The sequence below is a fragment of the Schistocerca piceifrons genome, chromosome 10 (assembly GCF_021461385.2).
Source record: "Schistocerca piceifrons isolate TAMUIC-IGC-003096 chromosome 10, iqSchPice1.1, whole genome shotgun sequence".
NCBI lineage: Eukaryota > Metazoa > Arthropoda > Insecta > Orthoptera > Acrididae > Schistocerca > Schistocerca piceifrons.
Window position 1 is genome coordinate 140,650,945 of NC_060147.1, and position 22,667 is coordinate 140,673,611.

Below are 22,667 nucleotides of genomic sequence, written 5' to 3' on the forward strand. Positions count from 1 at the left end.
TACTTCCCGTCCCTATCAAGACTGTTCCCAGCTCCACTTACAATCACTACCTGATTCTCTTTCGTAAAATTCCTACATAGCTCCCCTATGCCACCTGAGCTAACCCTGCACTAGGCTTCACAATGCTGGTGCCCTGGTACTCACTCCTCAACATTTCCTGCAACTGCTGGCCCACACCTCTACTGTGCGAACTGCCTAGCAGCGGAACCTTCTTTCTGTTAGGCTGAGGACTGCTGAATGTTTCTCACTCCTACAGCTACAAGAGGCTCCTCCCCACTTGAGTGACTACTGGTCAAATCTATTGCTTATACGCAAAGCAGAACTGTCTCCTCCTCATCCTAGCTCTGTCTTGTTACCAAGTACCAGTTCCCAATCCCCAGCGCCCTTCGCCCTCCTCAACCTATCTAGTTCCTCATTTGCGTGTTGCAAATGCAGCCGGAGGGCACAGATCTTACGCTCCTGCTCCTCTATCAACTTATTTCTGCTACAGATTCTGCATTTCCAAGAGAGGATCTTGCTTGAACACGTACCGGCTTCCCCACTGCACTCACCCCACTAAAAATACCTTGAACAAATTTTTCATCGTAAACCGCTACTCACAAACCTGCTACAAAACCCACACTGCTCACTCATTGTAAAGTTTTACAATTATTGAAAAAAACTAAATGTCTACGTTACCTACGTTCAATTACAACAGTAGAACTATTTAAAGAACTAACCACAGTGATCTCGAATTTCGCTTTCTACTAAGAAAAGAACTACTTTTGTAAACACTAACAAACCACAGCTTATACCAATACCATAATAATTTCATGCAATTTTTAATCTAAAACCAAAAATTCAAGCAACCACTGAAACACTCAACGAAATTAAACATAGTGAACCAAAGTTGTACTGAAATATTTCAGTACAAACAATAAGAAACTTCATCTGAAAACTATCGTACCACATTTAATAAAGGACTTCAACTCAAAAACAGCTCTAAAAAAATCACAGTGAGCGAAAGTTTTCGAAAGTTTATTAAACCGTTATTTCGCCAGAAACAGTACGAGACACCGTTGAGAGCTACTAAATTTAATAACCGAATAACAGTGCACAAAACAACTTTGCCAGGACTTGAGAACCGCTACACCTGCAGCTGCATGCCTCGGAATGTAAACACAGTGCTAATAACTGAGGAGCACCTGAACAAAAACCGATAAATCCGCATTTGCTGTTAATACAGAAAGTAACAAACAGTGATCTCTAAATGGCTCCACAAGTTATAAAAAGAAGAAACACGCCATAAAACACTTCATGTCGCGTTGTGCTGAAAATTGTTTTGTGGCAGCATGTATTACTCCCGTATCTCTCCCTCTCCCTCCTCTCCCCCCCCCCCCCCCCCTCTCTCCAGTTCAAACACGCGAATACAGCAAAAGTGGACGTATCGGGTTTTGTTCCGGCGCACCTGAATGGGAAGAACAGTCGAAAACTACTAAGTTTAATATTCGAATAAGGAACAATCAATTTTGTCAGTGGTTAGCTTTAGAACCGCTACAGTTGCAACCGCACGCCGCGAAATGTAAACAAGTGTCAGAACAAAACACTACTAAAAAGCAGTACGTCGCCGAATAGAAATATCGGATTCACGGATCCCAATCCAATATGGCGGATGGGGCCTAAACAAATAATAATATAGTGATCAAGCGTAAGTTGAAAAGATATGAGAAAACAACTATTAAACCTAATTTGCGGCTAGGATGAAAAAAATCAAGAAGTGGCTGCAGCAAAATGGAGGGATTTCTAAGCAACCTGGACAAGAAGCGTGCAGTAAATAGCTACTGACGGAAATAACAGAACCCGCAGAGCACACTTACCGCTTCTCCCATCAGCACGCAACCGCGGCACAGGCAATAGCACCTCTTGCTGGCGGCGCAGAAGTAAACAAACGGCTCGCGCATGCGTCGATGGTATTCAGGTTCAGACATATGATTGGCGGTCTTTTACGGGAACGCACGGACGGTGAATGAGAACCAGGAATGCTGGGATAACAAGGACACTTAAAAAAATAATAATACGTAGAATATAATAGTGACAGTTGGATGGTGAATGAGAACCACGAATGCTGGGATAACAAGGACACTTAAAAAAATACGTAGAATATAATAGTGACAGTTGACATTTATTTTCATTAGTAACAACCGTGAGTTATTCTAACCTAAGGGGCCCCTCAACGAAGTGTGTTTAATGACGTGAAATAGGAACATCAGATGCATATGTTATAGCAAAGCAACGCATCTGCTGACAGTATCCACTAAATAAACGCCAAAACTTTAATAAACGAAAAAACCAAAAAGTGTTATTTTGTAAAAAATATGAAAATGTTTATGTTTTTAAAAAATTATCACGATTAAAAGGATTCCAGACTGTAGTGAATTTTGATTTTGATAGGTTTTTAAATACAGCAGGAACTTGAAAAAACTTTTAAGGACAAACTTGAAAGGAAGATGTGCAAAACCTAAGGTAACAAAGCGAGCGAGTTGGTGGGAGGGGAAAAGTTAAATACAGGCCTAGAGGAAAAGAAAGGGAACATCGTAAAAAGTGCAGTGTTTTATGACAGCAAAAACAGGCAGTCGAAATTTGCCAAAATTCTACTATACCTCAACTTCGTTTTCCCATTTAAGGTTTGGTGTCGAAAACTATTAAGGGATCGTATAATTTCGACCCCCTCCAAGAACGTCAGTTGTGGTCCTTGTTGTCTCGATGTATAAAAATTTTTAAGTTACTAGGGTAATCGGTGACGGAATGCCACTGCTCATGAAAGTGGGTACTCGAGGCAGATTCTGAGTTACAAACCGTAAGATATTCTTTATACGTGGTACTAAACATCCTGCCAATTTGTCAATCTATCGCACAGTGTATTGCAAGTGATGCAATACACCCCCGGCTGCAATTATATTTGGAATAAGTCGGGGGTTTTTCGTGACTACACTTTGTGGCAAGGCTACCGAGAACGAAGAAATCCGATTCAATATTTTTGGTGCGCGACCGTCTTCCTATGTCTTCTGAAATATTGCCGACATGCAGTGCACACGTGCGTGTTCGAAGGAACAGTGCACCGTTCTTCTTAACACAGGCACTACAATAACGTTAATAAATAATAATGGCGTGTGATTCAACTGGCTCATGCAAGTCTTTCTATTGGACGTCACTTGGGCAAATTGCTTTTCAGTAGTTCTTTCAGTCAGCTAAGGAGAGGGGACCTACAGTTTAACGTAGAATTCGAACCACGTGCATCTCCTTGCCACACCCGCGAACTCGAGAAGTGTAGGCTTTTTGTTAAAGGCAGACAGAAAACTACGGCGGTCCGACCGGGATTCCATCCCGCAATCTTTCGGGTTCCAGCCATACACATTGCCGCTATACCTTCGAGCCCAAAAGTAAATAAATTACAAATATCGGTGCAAATATTTTCTTCTGACGCCACTTCAGTGGCGGGCGAGTCAGTCAGATCGGTGCTGTCACCAGTAGTCGAACCCTGGACCACCGCGTCATTTCTCTTTAGTATCACACACAAATATGAGTTACTCTTTTAAGTTGCGTACACAACAATATTGACCATGGTTATCAATTTTCAAGTGCCGCCCAGAGCACGAAGTGATCGGATCGATAGGCGCGTGCAGCGGAGTGCGCCATTACGATTACGTCACGGAGATCAGCTCGCCCTTGGCACGGAAGCAGGAAACGACAGCTCTTATACTCCGTGGGAATCGAACCATTGCATCGTCCCTTTGGCGCAGAGGATAGCGCGTTGGACTTCTAATCCAAAGGTCGCGGGTTCGATCCCCGCAAGGGATGAAGCATTTTTAAACGCCACAGATGCACGGAACTCCTCTTCTGCTGCCGCACTTTGCATTCCTTATCCTCTCCTTCCTCTGTTCGACGTCCGAAATAGATAAATCTCAATGGGTCGAGATGAAAAAACTTTCTCAAAACGTATGTTTGAACACCGTCTTCTGTTACACAAAGCTGGAATATATTATTTGTATTCATGTCAATCTGGCTACACAGGGCAAACAAGCAAAAGTTTTTAAAACTAAGGCATTCTGAGCACCAGCGAGGCTGGAAAAAAAACTGACAGTACACACTCCACTTTTGCAGCTCCTTTGATAGAGGAAAACCACCACCCAAGTAAGAGAAACTGATGTCAAGATCCTCAGAGAAAGCAATAGTATCTACCAAAACACTACATTTCAGGAGAACCGCCACTTGCAAAGAACAGTGACACGAGGAATGAAAGTTTTGAACGAATACACAAGTGTGCAACAAAACTTAACGTATTATATAAAGACACTTCCTCAAATAAAACATTGTACTCAAAGATCCTCCATTATCCAAAAAACCCTTCTTATCAATACTTCCCCCTTTTTCTAGCGCTCTCTCTCTCTCTCTCTCTCTTTCTCACTCACACCCACCCTCACACGAAATTAATTCTATCCCAGCAGACAATACAAAAAAGTTTTCACCAAACGTTCTAAATTATAGAGACACTAGATAGAAAAGATGTGAAGAACAATTGAGAAACTGCAAACATGGCGTCTCTCTGTGAGTAGAACGACTTAAGTGTTTTGTCAGTCCTCATTTCTGTGTAAAATTCGCTTTAAAACAGGCGAGAGTGAAATTAAAAAGATGTGGAAAATAGTGTATACAATTACAATAGAAAAAAACCATACCAGAGATGCAGAACAGGATGGAAGACGTAAGAACACCACTTAACAACTACTACCGACGGGAAATTATTTTCGAAAATAAGCAAATTCTTTACGGCTACTTTGCAAATGACACACCGTCAGACGATGTCATAAAAACAAGCCAACCTGTACAAAACCACTCCGACAGGTGATGTGCGAGAAATCGAACCAAAATAAAGAAAATTCATACGTTATTGTAGAGGAAAACAATCATGAACTTTTTATGATATTTTACAGAAAGTCTAGACCCACAGAAGAGGAGACGTGGTTCTCGAAACATGTGTGGAGAAATAGAAAAAAAGAATACATTGGCTTTTGCAGAAGGCGGAGTTTAAAGAGCAAAATTTATTTCACAGACGAGGGAAAAGACGTCAACGGGAGTTTGCAGTCCCGACAAGATTATTAAAACGGGGTTTTCAAGCGATCCCGGTGTCCTTGTGGGATTTTGTAAATCATTGCCTTTGATCTCGATCGAGACAAATTCAATGAAATGTATGTTGCTACGATGTGAACTACATTCTGGAAGACGGGTATCAACCGAAAAGAAACGAAAATGACCAAAGTACGAGAAACTTTAAGAAAGAATACGTTGCTGGACTTTAAACACTGGCTGATATTTGGTACAGACACGAGCGTATAGGGACATCATATAGAGCGCGCAGTACATTTGTAACAAAGCAGTTTTACGCAAGAGGTGAACACAAACCAAGACGTAGGAATAAACAAAGTGCGCGATATCGCCGACTAATAACCAAAACGGTCTTCCTAGATATGCGATCGGCTCCTTGATACTTGATAAACAGACAAAGTGTGTTATACTCGACGGCGAATGTTCAACACTATGTGGACAAATGGCTGTAACAATGGATAGAACCCGACTGTATAAAATTACAAGATTAATGGCGAACATCTGGAGCGCGTCAAATCCTACAAGTATTAAAAGAGGCTCGGAAATACTGGAAAAATTACAGAACTGTAAGTCTGCTGAGTTTTATACATGTAAATTATAGCAGGGATCATTGACAAGCAGCTTAAACGAACTTCGGAGCAGCTCACTTGAGAAGTGCAAAATGGAATTAGAAGACGAAGATCAACCACAGACAAAATATTTGTTTCAAAAGAGGAATGAATTCAGTACAGAAAACGCACGTAACATTAATATGCTTCGTCAAAGCATTCTACAATGTTAACAGGAAAGAAATATGATCAATAATAGGAAGTAATAGATATTCTGTGAAATACATGAAAGGTGTAAAAACTCGTGAAAGACTCTTAGATTATTATAAAAACATGAAGGATAAAGACAGATGAAATTTTAAAAAGAAAGTGTGTGTCCTATATCACCTGCGCTTTTCAAATTTTATCCAGATGGCATGATCCGTAACTGAGTGCAGTTTAATCACACACATAAGGAATAAACAAATATTTCACTACTTGGAATGTGATGTGTCGATACTTCAAGAATCATAACACTTTTCCTTAAGTTACGTGGCCCTTTATAGACTTTCGCTCGATTTCTAGACGCTTCACCGCTTCCTGTTTGTATGGGAATCCAACAAGACTGATCGCATATGAGAACGAAACGATCGAAATGAAGCAACGACCGCCTACAGTCATGCAACACACCTAACATACACGTAACATACATGTTACGATCTTAATTGAGCAAGGCTACTTACAAAACTCCCAGGGTCTACTCTTACTCATGATAGTGCACGGAAACCTCTTCCCGTAGCTTCAGCCATATTTTGATCAAGAAAGCGTAGCGCACCAGCTTCAGTTCAAGGTCACTGTGCCAAGAGTACAAGTTAAAAATCCCACCTGTGTACTTTCTTCAATTTCATCGTGACTATAGTAAATAGTATATACACTGAAGCGCCAAAGAAACTGGTATAGCCATGCGTATTCAAATACAGAGATACGTGAACGGGCAGAACACGGTGCTGAGGTGGGCAACACCTATATGAGACAACGAGTGTGTGGCGCAGTTGTTGGATCGGTTACTGCTGATCCAATGGCAGACTATCAAGACTTAAGTGAGACTGAACGTGGTGCTACAGTCGGCGTACGAGCAATGGGACACAGCATCTCCTATGTAGCGATGAAGCGGGAATTTTTCCGTGCGATCATTTCACGTGTCAACCGTGAATATCCGGTAACACATCAAATCTCCGACATCGCTGCGGCCGGAAAAAGATCCTGCAAGAACGGGATCGACAACTACTCAAGAGAATCGTTCAACGTGACAGAAGTGCAGCCCTTCCGCAAATTGCTGCAGATTTCAATGCTGGGCCATCAACAAATGTCAGCGTGCGAACCATTCGACGAAACATCATCGATATGGGCTTTCGGAGCTGAAGGCCCACTCGTGAACTCTTGAACACTGCACGACACAAAGCGTATTAAATCTCACAATACCAAAGGAGGGCGGCAGGGGCTAATTCATACCAAGTATTGTAGTCCAGTCAGATATTTTATATTTTGAAGCTCCGAAAAAAATATATTTAAGATAATTCTCATATATTGCTAAGTCTCAATAGCACATTTTTTAAAGAATTAGAATTCATATTTCAATCATTCTGGCTCATTTCAGAACTAAGTACATGTTTCGAGCACACTGTATGCAAGTAGTGCGCGAGCAATCCAACTTGCCTATTCAAAAAACAAATATCAGAGTACTGTACTTTGAGCTCTGATGGGTGTTTAGGAGTAGATAAGGAGGGTTGCTCACAGAACTACTTACATCTGAAGATGATCCAGAATGATCGAAATGTGCAATCTAGTTAAAAATGAGCAATCAAGATGGAACAATATATGAGAATCATGTTAAATAGCAGTACAGTTACTGAATATGTACAGACGATTATGTCGGCTGCCGTGAAAATATTTATAGTTTTTAATGAAGTCTTACCATATTACATAACTGTATCAAATTTTTCAGTTAAACTTGTTACAAAATTCTAAATCGTGGTAGCAGATGTGACTTCTCACAATAAATGCGCTATTCAATATTTCCAGGTTCAGGCCCCTACTAACACATCAGTATTTCGTTTGAAAGTATGTTGTGAGTAAAAATCGACAGGAATTAACTAAATCTGCATGTTTTAAACTTTTGTGATAGTGGTAAAATATTCACCCCAACCCCCTATTGGAAGTACAAGTCATTGTAAGAGCTCCGGTATCACCTTTAGTGCACTCTAAACGATATTTTCAGGTTCTGTACTACACTTACACATACTTACAATTTCTAACATTTTTTGTGAACTTCGAGGCGTGAAAACATCCAGTACAATTTGCAGTTTCATCATGCAGCGACTCAGGTTTCCTGAGCGTTTATAAATCATTAAAAAACTTTAGCAGAGCGGCAGCTGAGTTGTGAGTGCTTACCATTTATTTGCCAGACAACTGGTTCGCCATGACGGTTTCCCTATCTGGCTAATAGCCGGCCTGTGGCCGAGTCTGAGCGGCTGTCTCTCTAGGCGACCAGAAGTCACCGAGGTGACAACGTAAAGCGCGAGGTGACGACGAAGTCGGAGCAGTTGCGGCCCGTATTGAGGAACAGGCGAATGTATCAGTTTTAAATCGATGTCAACGGTTGCGGCTATCTGAGTTCTGCGAAAGGATTTTGGCCTGCATCTAAAGTTGGATATCTCCAAACGATCACAGATGGCGTCGTGGTATCGCTGATTGGCCCGTACAGCAGTCGAAAACTTATCCTGCTTTCAGTGGAAGGTCATCTTCTGAAGGGGAGAGCATTTTTGTCTTAGAGGCTTAGCCAATACTCAGAATTGCCGGTATTCGAGCTATAGGAACCCTCATATGGCCCACGAGGTGCCACTGAATTCAGTAAAATTCACTGTGTAGTGCTGTTTAGGATGTGGCTGCGTCAATGGACCTCATTTCTTTCGAGATGGTGAGTAAAGAACCGCCACACTTCAGATCCACGTTGCGTTTCTGTGGTCAGAACTTCAGACCACAGATGCTGAAAACATGTGGTTGCAGCGCAATGGCGCTCCAGCCGAAGTTACACTCGATTGTCTGAGGGAGAAGTTTGGCCACCAGGATCATCTCGAGACGTGGATCTGTGAACAGGCCGCCACTGTCGTCTCATTTAACACCCCCGGACCTTTTTTTTCTTTCGGTTTACATCAAAGCCACAAATTTTGAAACATTCGGAGGCGAACACTCGTCAGGTTATTGCAGACATGTTACACTTAGTTACACAGACTAATGTTACACATAGTGGTCAGCAATAGGAGCCATCGTGTGTGCCAGTCTGCTCAAACCCATTTTGGACACCCGAATGGTATTTTGTTCAGAACATAGCTAAGCTTCAAAATAAAGCACAGTTTACTTTGATGAGTGGTTTTATTTTGAAGTTCAAAAACTATCACACTTAATGAAAGATGCTATATGAGTCAACAATAGTTAGATAATTTTTCTTTTTTTTTCTTTTTTGCCGGCCGGTGTGCCCGAGCGGTTCTAGGCGCTACAGTCTGGAACCTCGTGACCGATACGGTCGCAGGTTCGAATCCTGCCTCAGGCATGGATGTGTGTGATGTCCTTAGGTTAGTTAGGTTTAAGTAGTTCTAAGTTCTAGGGAACTGATGACGTCAGAAGTTAAGTCCCATAGTGCTCAAAACCATTTGAACCATTTTTTTTTTACTTTTTTCAGGGTGGGCGTAAAGTATCCCCTCCCCCTTTTCTTTCCCTTGGATAATACACGCTACTGAAAATGCGTTGGTATTGCTACAGTTAAAGAATCCGTGGAGATACGCATTCCGGAAAGTCTGATGGACAGTGTTTGCACCTGCCAACTGTATAGCGTGTGGAACCGCATCATCTCCACGAGTAACTAAAGAAGACTAAACTGTCTTTGAAGATGAGTGGCTGATGCCCAGTCGAAACATCGTACAGCGTAGCTAACGACGGCTGACAGCAAACACGAACCTTCAGTTCACCGATAAATTTTAACACACACAAACGAAAAATGAATTACGTAAACTTGTTTTCTGCGAGGTGATAACTAAAATTTTATACTACTCCTAGTAGTCGTACGAAATTCAGGAATCAGACAGATTCATTCGAAAGATCCTAAAGAAGTGAAATCAAGCCCTCTGGTTACAATTGTGTACATTAACTTTAATGTGTCTTAGCTGCAACAGAAGTATTTTTTTCCAATAGAAACCTGAGGTACATATTTGTTAATGTTCAACCTCTTCATCATTTGCAACTGCTGCCAACTTTTGGGCAACTCTTTGAAAATGTCAACAAGTAAAGACAGCAGCTCGTGACCACTACAATACACGGATGTGGTTGCTCTGTTATATCCTACTGCGTTACTGAATATTGTTATTTTGTTTGGTAAATACTGAATGATCATTTAACTATTTATTACGATAGAGAATATTTCGTAATTAGTTATTTTAGTCCATAAAATGAAGCCAAATGTACAAAGTATGTTATGAAAATGGGGAACATATTTTTGTATAAACCTTGCATCTAAAATCGTTAAGAAATCACCTAAGGGCATTAGCACATAAAGAAAAACATTCTGCCCTCCAGAAAAATTTCCAGTCTGAAAGGGGTCACAAATATGTTTTCGAATGATTTTCGGTACTAATCAGACTGGCAGCTTTACCAGGTTGACGGGAGATTCAGAGAAGATCCAAAGAAGAGAGACGCATGTTTTCATCATTTAGTCCAGTAAGCGCTAGAGTGGGATCGAAATTCAAGTTGAAAGGATATCAGTCATAACATTCGCTGACGACATTGCTATCTTCAATGAAACTAAACAAAATTACAGGGTCTGTTGAACGGAATGAGCAGACTAGTGAGCACACAATATGATTTGAGAGTAAATCGAAATAAGACTAAAATAATAATGAGAAGCAGCAGAAATGATAATATGGCGAGGTAAACAAGAGATCACGAAGTATACGAAGTTAAGGAATTTTGTTACCTGAGCAGCAAGATAATTCATGACAAACGGAGTGAGGAAGCATACCAGCACCGGCAGAAAGGGCATCAAGTCTACCGGCATCAAACATTTGAGGAAGGAATTTCTGAGAGCTTAGAATTTTAAGGTAGTGAAACATGGAATATGGGAAAACCGAAACAGGAGAGAATCGAAGCATTTGAGATGTGGTGCTACAGAGGTATGTTACAAAGTAGGTGGACTGATAAGGTAAGGAATGAGGAGGTTCTGCGTAGAATCGGCGAATATGGAAAACACTGACAGGAAGAAGCGACATCTGTCTCAGCGAATAACTTCCGTGGTACTAAAGTGAGCTGTACCGGGTAAAGATAGTAGAGGAAGACAGCGATAGGAGTACATCCAGCAAATAATTGAAGATATAGGTTGCAAGTGCTGCTCTGAGATGATCAGTTTGGCACAGGAAAGGAATTCGTGGTGGACCGCATCAAATCAGTCAGAAGACTGAAGAATCAAGAAAACAACAAACAAAAAAATAATAATTTTAAGAAATGCGCTAGATCGTTACGGAGATGATCGGCAGTCTTCAGTGGCAGACGCCACAAGAGAGGCTCTGTGCACCACGGAGATGTTTACTGCTGAAAAACAGAGAAGTGTCCCTGCACACACGTCTCGCGAAATGACCACGATGGGAAAATCAGACAAGTTTGGGACAGCTGGTCCTCCTACGAACCACTAGCGACTGTACCAGAAGTACCCTCCACCACACACCGTTATGTGCCCTGCGGAGTACACGTATAAATGTAGATGCAGATGTAGACGTCAGTCACAAAATGGCGGCCGCCTCCTCCGTAACGGTTTTCGCTTTCCTCGGCCAACTTTCACCTCCTCCTGTCTCAGTCTTTACCCCAGGCCCTAGTTCAGCATCCACGCTTCGCCCAGTTCCTTCCGATATGTCGCAGCGTCTGCAGGCACCGGTGTGAATGTTTGTCCAAGGTTGTTTTCGGCGTGTAGGCACCTCTTCGCATGCAGAACACACTTCAGGATACTGTGCATGCGTTCGCATGAGATAGCTAGCGTCTCAAGGATGACGCGAACCCTAGTCCTACTACCGCCATAGCAGTGGGTTTCTTCTGAAGGAACGGACGAAAAATTCAGTCTGGCATTCGGAGCGAGATACATCCGGCCTGTTTAAGGGAACGACGTCTTTTTCAGCAGTAAACGGCCTAGTCTCCAGCGCCGGGATAGTCTCCGTGAAATTCAACGAGGAGAGAGGTGGTCGCTATGAGGAGAAACAGCGATCTACTCGAATGTTGAGTTTAATTCTCTTCCGTCTCAGTGCTTGATCGGAAATGTACACCAGTTTACTATGGATTTCGGCCTTTGATGACAATCTTCAGATCTATGTCAGGGTACTTTATTGTATTCTGTGGACCTTTTTTAGGAACTGGCGTTTAGGTATGTGTAATACTTATGCACTCTCTGGAAAAATATCCCGTTATGCCGTTTACATAGCATATTTAATAATATTTTTAATTTTTTCCATCATACAAAATCTTTGAAAATGATCTTCACAGAGCGAAATAGCTAGCAATATTTATGTACGTTTACGATCAAGAATTGAGACTGGATTAAAATACGCGAAATTTGTCTAAATTTTTAAAAATAAACTGTTCTGTAAGAAAAATTAGACCTTTATTACTAAAATGCAGAGCCATCAACTGTGTGTGGTTAACAGTTTTCTCTTCCCAGCAGTCTCGCATCGTAACGTTTTCCACATACCACCGTTTTCGGACTGAGCACCAATTTATCTCTGGTTACACGATTTCCATCAAATAACTCGTCAGTTTAAGAACTAAGTAGCCTTTACAGGTAAAATAAGTTACCAGTTAACTGAGAATCAAGCACTTCATACGAACATGCATGTGAACTGATCATATAATGAAATTTCAGGGCTTCATTTGTTGGTAAGATACATGGACACTTCAGTTCGTCTATGTCAAAAGAAATTCCTTGAAAGTGTCTATGTTACATAGATGCTTAACTGGCGAGATATATTCGAACAAGTGTAAAGATAAAGATTTACTAGTGCTACATCTGAAGACGTTAATGTCTGAAAGAGAAAAGTAGCTAAATAAAAACTTGTTAAAATTTTTCGAGCATTGGATAATACAAATATTTATCCATTTGTAGGAAACGTGTGACATCTGTGGTTAATTCAGCTGTTGTCAGACATGTGTGTGTCTCTTGAGTGTCATTGAAATGATGACAAGAATCACTCTCGGCATCCGTTTTGCCCGCTAAACCGTATTTTTCGGTAATTCACTCAAATCTTCCTTACACGTTGGTTGTTGACGTCTGGAGTTCGAACACTACAGTGATGGCTCCACGTTGTTGCATACTGCGCAAGTTTCTATTCAATCTTTCATTTCCCTCTAAAATTATTAAGCCACCTCCATCTCCCCCACTTCCCCTTACTATCCGATTGAGGAGAGAAGAAATGTGTGGTAAACAATGAATATTGGCATAGAGTGATAGTAACCGAGGATTCTAAATGGTTCAAATGGCTCTGAGCACTATGGGACTCAACATCTGAGGTCATCAGTCCCCTAGAACTTAGAACTACTTAAACCTAGCTAACCTAAGGACATCACACAGATCTATGCCCGAGGCAGGATTCGAACCTGCGACCGTAGTGGCCGCGCGGTTCCAGAGTGAAGCGCCTAGAACCACTCGGCCACACCGAGGATTCTAATTTTCGCAAATAAAGAACAGGAATTTCCGGAACAGATACACATTTAAAAATTTCTGACGGTAGTGGATACTTAACATTTTTAGTATATGTAGCTAAAATCTGATATACTCGTGATAGACTGCGTATAATACAGAGTTTTCACTGTTGCAATGGTTTCCAGGTTACTGCACAGATACATCGAAAAGTTGGTGAGGAATTCCACGTTTTCCAGGGGCGGTTTGTTCATTTTTGCTTTATTCATACTTGTTTCAGAACTTTATATACTATTTTTAATTGGTATGTGGTTGTCAGCAAAATTATTGTGACATATAAAATTATGAATATCCTCAAGATGTTATAAACAACAATAATTTTTCGAACGGAATAATAAACCGAAAACACACTGAAGATAGTTCATGAAGTGCTGAAACATATATTTACATGTACAAGTCACTGTACGGTACCAACATTATCAGTTTCCTTTCCCATTCCGTTCGCAAACAGCGCGAGGGAAAAATGACTGTACAGGCTTTACAGTGCACTGCAATGGTGTATCGGGAGTCGAGACGAACAGTTTGAAGTGGGACACTTGTGGCAGATTTACTTTCTGGCCTAAGCTCATGCGCGTCGCGTAAGGTTGTCATATTCTCTCGCTCCCTACGCGCAAACTGTTGGTGCTAGGCAAAAAATAGGTAAGATCCATTTTTTGTAGGATATTCAATGTAGTTTAATTTTGTCCTGAGATACTTTTTGGTCAGAGACCGCGATTTTCGAGACATTCAAGAAAAACGTACAAGAGCGACTTTGTAACGCGCCCAGACGCAGTCAGCCCCTTCTGGTCATTGCGATTACTATGTTGTTCATGGAACTCACTCCAACTAATCTACAAAAATTTGCAACTTCACGAATTATTTCTCATTTTCGATCTTGTTTGCCTGACTATTACGCTGCCGGCTTATTAGGCTATTTCGTTAACATTATTAATTTAAACTTTCCCGTGAGAGTATCGAAAGAAAAAAGGATTATGTAAACGTAATGTAAAGCCTAATTACGTTTACAATTCGATCTAAATATAACCCTTACAAGCGCAGTAGTTTCGTCGTAAAAAACACAACGGTTTAATAGTTAATTTTACTCTGTTAAAATTCACAAAATTGTGAAATGTATCTTACGAAGGCCTAGTGCAGTTTCGACCAACCTAAGTATGTACACTGGTGCCAAAGAAAGCTGTCTCAAGTATTGACGGAGGGAACTGAAACCATGAATCCTGCAGGGCTGTCCTTAAAATAATTAGATTAGTCAATTAATTAATATTTAAGTTAACTTAATATAAAATTAATTTTATATTAATAACATATTACATTAATTTACACAAACGTAAGTTTTACAATTTGTAAGTGCACGAGTACACCGGTGGAACAATAATAGCCCACTCAATGAAGGTCAAAAAACGTCGAATAGAAGAAGCAATTGGTGTAGTATATTTTTGTACAGTGGTAGCAACATACTGAACATTTTGACCGATGGGGACAGAAGGGGTTGCGTTTGCAGGTCACTTTCGTTCGCTTCTCTTGAATAACTCAAATACCGCGTCCTCTAGCGGAAGCGTACGCCCATACAGAATTACTTTCCTTTACTTTAGCAGGCGTTTCCACTTATCAGCGGCCGCCTATTCTGTGTACTGCTATGGAAATGGCCGGTATGCACCACGCGAATACTGTGGAACACTGACATCACACGCTCGTTGACAAGGGGATCGTGCGTAATTCCCCTCACCGATTTGGTAAATAGGAAAATGCAATATTCATCCGTTTTTGACAAAGTCGAGTTTGGAAGTTTTAGGTGTGTTTACGCTGTAAGCTCTGGTAGGGACACGTGTGCTTACGGAATCAGCAGCGGAGCGAGTCGGCACTTAGTCTCGCATGCGCGGGGTCTCCGGATCGCATCTCGCTGCCGGAAGTTTACTTTTATTCCCACGTAGTTCTAGCAACCGATTTATTCCAACCGTGAAAATTATCAGTACCTAATCATTCATTTACTATTTTTCGAATATTTAACACGATAAAAGGAGAAAAACTTTTTCTTAAAGATACTAGAAATGAAAAAAGGATACACGAGAACTTTCCAGTCACAACAGTGTAGTGATTTTATTTACATTATTGTAGCTACATTTGTGACACGTACAATGTGTAGCCTATACAGCACATGTACGTCTATAGCTATATCTACATGACGACTCAGCAATTCCCAGCCAAGTGACTGGTAGTGGGTTCATCGAACCACCTTCAAGCCATTTCTCTACTGTTCCACTTTCGAACAGCGCGCTGGAAATACGAGTATTTAAATCTTTCTGTACGAGCTCTGGTTTATCTTATTTTATTATTATGATCATTGCTACCTATTTAGGTGGGCGGCAACGAAATATTTTCACACCCTCAATAGACAAATAGTGATTGAAATGTAATAAGAAGATCCTGCCACAATGAAAAACGCCTATGTTTTAGTGATTGCCATCTCAATTTACGTTTCATGTTGGCGGCGTTCTCTCGCCTATTTGCGATAGGACAAAACGAGCTGTCCTTCTTTGAATTTTTTCGATGTCCTCCGCCGATCCTGTCTGACGTGGATCCCACACCGCACAGCAGTACTCCAGAAGAGGGCGGACAAGCGTAGAGTAAGCAGTCTCTTTGGTAGGCCTCACGCATTTTCACAGAGTTCAGCCAATAAATCTTGGTCACTGGTTCGCTTTACCCACAACACTATCTGTGTGATGGTTCCAACTTAAGCACAGCACGAATCGAGGTGATACTGATCGTAGAAATATGGAAAACAATTACCACGGCATACAGCAGATGTTTGCATATATTTTTTCATGTCCACGTTTTTATCCATTGTGAATTGCAAAACAAGCTTGCTTTACATTCATAATGAATTTCACCAAATTTCACGACCTACCACACATATCGAAGCATAGCGCGGAATACTGGTGTGGACAAGTCACAAAAAGGAGTAGTGGCGGTAGCGAGATTCGATCCGAAGACCTCGCGCTTATAGAACTCAGCGCTTACTCACTCCGCTGCGGACTCGTTGTACATTAGCGCCTGTAGAGAGCATACCAGTAAGCGAAAAATTGTCGAACTCTATTTTCTCGAAAACAGTTGACAGTTGCGTCTCCCTATTCACACACGTTCAGGTCCTAGTCGTGCCCTACACACCTTGTCAATACGCATCAAATCGGTGAGGGGAAGTTCGCGCCGTCCTCTTCTGAGCTGTTCCAAGAATTACCGCAACCGCCTCACAACTCATTTGCATCTGTGTGAGAACTGTTGTGTTACTCTGTGTTTCCTGTAATATATTTAAGTGATTCCATTTTACAGGCTTTTCACTGTTGTGGAGATATTTTTTCCAGAAAAAAGGTAACTGCTGTAACAATTCGAATAAACCGTAATTACAGTACCACTCCGTATCCAATCATACACCAATATTTTTCCAAACATCCGCTGGTTCTCAGTCGGGTATTTAGTAAAGTTTCACCAGTATAAGGTAGGTGGCGCAATGTAGTGCCGTTTTTCTTGCACGAAAGCTGACGAATCTGTTGCGACTTACAAGTGTGCACTAAAAAGTGTATTAAAATCTGGTTGTGCAAAATCCACCAACCTCATTTAACTGCAAAGCGATCGGTGTTTTCAACTATGTCGTGCATGTTACTCTAGTAATTCTCAAAACAGACCACTGATTACTTATCTGTCCAGGTGTATATATCTCCAGTACATTACGATTTCGGAGGTCATGGTTTCTCTGTTTTAGGATTATTTTTACCACTGGTGACAGTTACCCCAGGATTATAGAAGCAGTGTTGATGCTAATGACAGTGTGGAACTGAGCAATACATACATTAACCACAGGTATGTAGACGAATGCTCGCTTGTGCTTGTTAACTTGCCTACAACTAAGCAAAGCCAGTGTCAGTCACGTACTGCGCAGATTGGAAGCTGTCGCGGTTTTGGCAGTGATTTAGGTACAACATATAATGTCAAACACCTCCGGAAACAGGGAATGAAGTTTGTTTGGCCGCAAGTGTCGGGTATTGACTCAGTAAATGAAGAACGGAAAACCTTCGTTCTAATTGCACTGGATGTTTTGATACGAGGCGTTATGCTTAAGTTGGATGAAATTTAAGTTTTTTTTGTGCTGCCATTGTCCCGCATCGTACGCAGGCTCGGTAGGGTTAAGTACGGATTTGGCACGGTTAATGACTACCGGGGTCCAGGAAGCAGCGCATTAGCGCTCTCGGCTAACCCGGCGGGTCAAATTTGAGGTATTACATTCAACTAAATTTGGAGCTATGTGCATGGTACTCGATCCTAGTACCTTTTATTATAATTTTGATGATGGATCATACTATTTAATTAGTGTACCTTACTAATTTTTTTTCCTTTTATGACGCTTAATAAAGCATTTGCGAAAGCTTTAGATCGATGTATTTCTTTCTGGGCGATCAGAGTTTGGTTGTGTTTTTGAAATAGTACCACAGATAGAGTGGTAGCTGACAGTCGTGGCGGATGTGTAGGCTGGTCAATGTGTCCCCAAATCAATGCCAATTTTGACCACCTACAATTTTTTCTATTACTAGTTCTTCATTTTAGAAAATGTATTGTGCCAATTAGGGTGTAATTCTTTCTTCTAAGACCCTATGGTCGCTAACAAATATCACAGAAGTTCAAAAACGGTCACGATAATCACGTTTAAATCTGGAAGTCGGTCAAAGTATACGCGGTTTATGGTATCCCCGAAGACACTCCAAAATTTTGTCGTTGGAATTCGAGTTCATCCAGCACTAGTTTATCGAGAACACATATGGATAAAAGAGAAGCAGACAAACAACGTCACGCAGACTCATCTTACATTTCTAACCACGTCTTGCGACGGTGTGCTTTTGTGTTGCCCTCGGTTTGCACGCAATGGCGCTTGCAATGTTGGAGCAAGGGTGGCAGGAGGGGGGGGGGGGAAGTAGGGGGGTGAGGAGGTTAACTCGCCAGTCAATCAGCTCAGCAAGTAGTTGACATGTTTAGCACACTTGTGTCAGTATATTGTCATGTACGAACAGCTAAAATTAACGAAACGATTAAAATCTGGAACGGTTTGAATATTGTGGCATGTAAATATAAGGCGTTATCCAACGGAAAATTGTGTAGGACAGGATGATGACACTCTGGCAATGTTTTTGTTGCATCTGCTTATTCAGAAACATCAGTATTCATTCGACTGCTTAACTGATGTTACGTGAGACAGGATAGTGGACGAAGAAAATGACTTTATAGACGATAAAGCGATTAATTGTGCTCAAGGTTGTAGTGCTAGTGGCAGTGCGGGAAACAGCACACCTCGGAGAGGACCTAACAGTTATTGTCACTATGAACCTTCACCAGAAAACAAATCCAGTAGTGTTAGCATTTCTACAACATTTTCATATGAACGTCTTGAACATGTTTATGTCAAATCTCATACGCCTCCACGGAAAGTTGCAACCTACAGCTCGTTATTCCGTCTATAAAAAGCACAACGAGCATTAATATTTCCTTATGTGGAGAGAAAGAGACGCAATGAGCATCCATTTCGAGGAAACAAGGCAATGAGAGGACTGGAGTCAAAATAACATACTCGCGGTAGCGTTCTCTCTTCCCGAGCACGGGGTCCCTGTTTCGATTCCCGCGGGGTCAGGGATTTTCACCTTCCCCGAGATGACTGGGTGTTGTGTCGTCTTCATTATCATCATTCATCCCCATTACGGTCGGAGGAAGGCAACGGCAAACCACCTCCACTAGGACCTTGCCTAGTAAAGCGGTGCGGATCTCCCGCATCGTTCCCCTACGCTCTGTAAAGAAGCATGGGACATCATTTGCATTTTCATTTCCACCCCAATTTCACATGGCAAGGAATGAAGGCAAAAGCGTGCATTACTGGCACCTGAAATTTTGGGGAAGGCAAAAGGCAGCAGAAATTGGCCACACTGTGTTTAAATGTTCTGCAGCTGTCATAGCACGTCTCAAGAAAGAATACACAATGTGCGGTAGACACAGCGAGAGCTGTACAGAAAGACCAGGATATTCACCAATCTGGGGCCCGTTTTGTCGAAGAAGTAAACTAGGAAACTGCAAGTTTCCAGATATAGCCACTGTGCATTTGGAACACTGGTCAGAGTGGATTCAATTATGAACTACCTTCTGGTGTCCCACTATCTAAAAAAGAGGAAAAATGAATAGTTGCCTTAGTCCAGTCTGCACACAATACAACTCATAATCACACAACAGCTGTTGGACTTACAATGATTCGACGCCTAACATAAAATTGTATATACACTCCTGGAAATTGAAATAAGAACACCGTGAATTCATTGTCCCAGGAAGGGGAAACTTTATTGACACATTCCTGGGGTCAGATACATCACATGATCACACTGACAGAACCACAGGCACATAGACACAGGCAACAGAGCATGCACAATGTCGGCACTAGTACAGTGTATATCCACCTTTCGCAGCAATGCAGGCTGCTATTCTCCCATGGAGATGATCGTAGAGATGCTGGATGTTGTCCTGTGGAACGGCTTGCCATGCCATTTCCACCTGGCGCCTCAGTTGGACCAGCGTTCGTGCTGGACGTGCACACCGCGTGAGACGACGCTTCATCCAGTCCCAAACATGCTCAATGGGGGACAGATCCGGAGATCTTGCTGGCCAGGGTAGTTGACTTACACCATCTAGAGCACGTTGGGTGGCACGGGATACATGCGGACGTGCATTGTCCTGTTGGAACAGCAAGTTCCCTTGCCGGTCTAGGAATGGTAGAACGATGGGTTCGATGACGGTTTGGATGTACCGTGCACTATTCAGTGTCCCCTCGACGATCACCAGTGGTGTACAGCCAGTGTAGGAGATCGCTCCCCACACCATGATGCCGGGTGTTGGCTCTGTGTGCCTCGGTCGTATGCAGTCCTGATTGTGGCGCTCACCTGCACGGCGCCAAACACGCATACGACCATCACTGGCACCAAGGCAGAAGCGACTCTCATCGCTGAAGACGACATGTCTCCATTCGTCCCTCCATTCACGCCTGTCGCGACACCACTGGAGGCGGGCTGCACGATGTTGGGGCGTGAGCGGAAGACGGCCTAACGGTGTGCGGGACCGTAGCCCAGCTTCATGGAGACGGTTGCGAATGGTCCTCGCCGATACCCCAGGAGCAACAGTGTCCCTAATTTGCTGGGAAGTGGCGGTGCGGTCCCCTACGGCACTGCGTAGGATCCTACGATCTTGGCGTGCATCCGTGGGTCGCTGCGGTCCGGTCCCAGGTCGACGGGCACGTGCACCTTCCGCCGACCACTGGCGACAACATCGATGTACTGTGGAGACCTCACGCTCCACGTGTTGAGCAATTCGGCGGTACGTCCACCCGGCCTCCCGCATGCCCACTATACGCCCTCGCTCAAAGTCCGTCAACTGCACATACGGTTCACGTCCACGCTGTCGTGGCATGCTACCAGTGTTAAAGACTGCGATGGAGCTCCGTATGCCACGGCAAACTGGCTGACACTGACGGCGGCGGTGCACAAATGCTGCGCAGCTAGCGCCATTCGACGGCCAACACCGCGGTTCCTGGTGTGTCCGCTGTGCCGTGCGTGTGATCATTGCTTGTACAGCCCTCTCGCAGTGTCCGGAGCAAGTATGGTGGGTCTGACACGCCGGTGTCAATGTGTTCTTTTTTCCATTTCCAGGAGTGTATGTCTTCAGGGAAAAAAACTTTCAGCCCGAAAACTAAAAATACTGTTTAGACAATATTCCACGAAACATACATTTGCAGGTTAGCACAAGTGGATAAAATGTGAAAACACCATTTAGACTCCTTTTTCGTTAATTATGTTAATGAGAAAATTGCACATAACCAGAAGTGTATATTACTTTGTGGTTGCTGGAGTGCTGGCAAGGTCGCAATAATAGTAAATAATTTGCGAGTAAAAATGTCGAATGCACCATGAGTCCACCAAAAAACAACGCAATACGTACAGCCTTCGGTTCTATATTTCTTCTGGCAGTATAAGATGTATGCAAGAAAGATAGCAGCCTAAAAGGACTCTATGCAGTGACTTTGACACTAAATTACGAGATGGAATTTTCATAATGAAAATGCATTCTGTTAATGACAACCAGCTGTCTGCTCCAGAGTATCAGCCCATGCTTCAAAATTCCTGGCAAGCGGCCGGATACAACCCTGTCGCGCAGGTTGCTGAATTCAAGAATGTTACTCACGTGACATTTGATTTCACGGCTCAGTAATACGATTACGAGGCTTGTCCAGGTATTGCTTTCGCCAAGTGTGCGTATTGTAATCCTACAAATTTTTCGTGCATTTTCTATACGAACCTTGTGTACAATTTTTTATTCCGATAGAAACTAAGTGACAGTGGCACGCAGAGCTTCTAAATACAATTGAAAGACTGAACTGGTGTTGGAGCCGGGAGCCTTCCCTCGCCAAAGACGCGAGTAGCACGGGGACGCCGCTTACCTGTGGGGGAGGGCGGCTGGTGTGACGTCAGCTGGCGCGCGGTGCTCACTCGCGGACGTCGCGAAGACAACTGAGCGTCCGGGCCCGGCGGCGGCGGCGGCGGCGGCGCCTGCGGAGGTGGGGGCGTCGGCTACGCTCGCTCACACTTGTTATCGCCCACACTCACTCCGTGGAAACGCGGCCGCACCTCGCTAATCGCTGAGCGCCTCAACTGACGTGGCGCCGGATACACCGTAATGGGTGCCGTTCACGTTCGAGAGCCAAGAACGCAACTAGTGACTGGTCGCCCGTAAACTTCCCCTAAAAAGACTCCTAGGAACAGTAATTCACTGCAAATCCGGTGATTAGGTCTTACGTCGCCTACTTAACAGTGTCCAGCAAAGTCAATGGCAAAGACTGAACAATATAAACTATAAAAAGCTATTCCCACTTGACCCGAAAAAGAAAAACTTGTACAAACAGTTATACTTCCAGTTACTGATTACAGCGATGTTATCCCGCAAGGCCTTTCCCAGGAACGTTGACGGCGCCTGGAACTGGTTACGAACGTTATATCTCTAATGTTAAACTCTTTGATCACATTTCACCATCATTCATACAGCTATCCTGCGTGCTGACAAAGGCAGTAAATACTGCCCCTCATATCGCTCCCCGACTTCAACGATCTTGTCTGAACAGCACGGCAGAAACGTCCCTCCCCATCAGA

The 22,667-nt window shown here is 42.8% G+C and overlaps 1 protein-coding gene and 1 non-coding gene across 2 annotated transcripts in view; one reads left to right on the plus strand and one right to left on the minus strand.

Annotated features, from left to right (window-relative positions):
- LOC124718913 (angiotensin-converting enzyme-like) overlaps positions 1–22,018 on the minus strand; it is a 228,905-nt gene extending 206,887 nt beyond the window's left edge. The window contains exon 1 of the mRNA XM_047244568.1: positions 21,962–22,018. The gene's annotated coding sequence lies outside the window, so the exon portion shown is untranslated. The remainder of the gene's footprint in view (positions 1–21,961) is intronic.
- Positions 3,765–3,837, plus strand: Trnar-ucu. Its single transcript has one exon. It is a non-coding gene; the product is annotated as a tRNA-Arg (tRNA).
- Positions 22,019–22,667: the final 649 nt, after the last annotated feature.